At 29.8% G+C, this 1146-nt stretch overlaps 1 protein-coding gene across 2 annotated transcripts in view; it reads left to right on the top strand.

The window, feature by feature from the left end:
- Window positions 1–1146, top strand: part of atg7 (ATG7 autophagy related 7 homolog (S. cerevisiae)) — a 78756-nt gene that overhangs the window by 71645 nt on the left and 5965 nt on the right. The window lies entirely within an intron of this gene.

Below are 1146 nucleotides of genomic sequence, written 5' to 3'. Positions count from 1 at the left end.
AGTGTGTGTGTGTGTGTGTGTGTGTGTGTGTGTGTGTGTGTGTGTGTGTGTGTGCACTTGAATGGGTGAAATGTTGAGCACAATTTCTGAGTATGGGACACTGTACTTGGCTACACGTCACGTCAGTCACTTGTATCCTCCATTTAATAGCATGCGTGAACACAGGCACTCAACTTTTGAATTTTGAATTTGTGAACGAATGAGATTTTAGAGCTACAACTTGAGTTGTAGTTTTTTATTGATTAGTGACTTCAGTTTGGGTCTGTGGCTCATATCAGAAAGCTTGGAATATAATGCACAAGTTGCATGGACTTAAGGCTGTGATTTAAATAAAATGTGCATAATAAAATAAAAGACACGCTGCATGTTTCACAGTGCTTTCAGCGTCTTGGTTCACAGTAAATGCTGCTCCACACAAACTTCATCTCTGCATCTGGTCTGAGTTTGAGGCACTTTAACATGCATTTGTTGACGCAAATTGAGCCAAACGTCCTGCCAGGCTTGTAATGAGAAGTGCTTATAAACCAGCTATTGTCAACAAAAGAGAAGCTTGAAGAGCTCCATGCAGTTTTCCTCCAAAAGCTTGATGGTTTTACTAAACAAAAATTAAACACCATATTAATGAAATTAAGACAGCCATAAATATTAGTTTTGTAATTTTACATGTATATTGCGTAAATATAAAATGTATATTATTATCATTTTATTATGTTACTTAAACTTCCTTTTTTTGTTGAAAATATTGTGAAATATTACAATAGTAATAAATATTGTTATTTTTTAAACTTAGTAATAATAAAATAATAGTAATAATTCATATTATGATTTCATTATTACTAATTAAAAGTATTTAAACCAAATACATTGTTATATATTATTATATAGTTAATTATAATTCAGAAATAATAATAATAATAGTAATAATAATAATAAGTGATGTAAAAGTCATATTTGTATATTATCACATCAATTTTGGCCAAACTGTGTAGCCCTACAAACAAGATCAGCAAACCTGTAGCTTTTGTTGTTGCTGTTGTTGTTTGCATTTTTTATTTTTTTTTGCATTTTAAATGGCAACCACAATTTTTATCAGAAAAATCTAAATTATATATATATATATATATATTTTTTTTTTTTTTTTTTTCC

Source organism: Sinocyclocheilus anshuiensis, unplaced genomic scaffold, assembly GCF_001515605.1.
Source record: "Sinocyclocheilus anshuiensis isolate Anshui unplaced genomic scaffold, SAMN03320099.WGS_v1.1 scaffold1805, whole genome shotgun sequence".
Taxonomy (NCBI): Eukaryota; Metazoa; Chordata; class Actinopteri; order Cypriniformes; family Cyprinidae; genus Sinocyclocheilus; species Sinocyclocheilus anshuiensis.
This window is presented reverse-complemented; position numbering and strand designations above follow the sequence as displayed.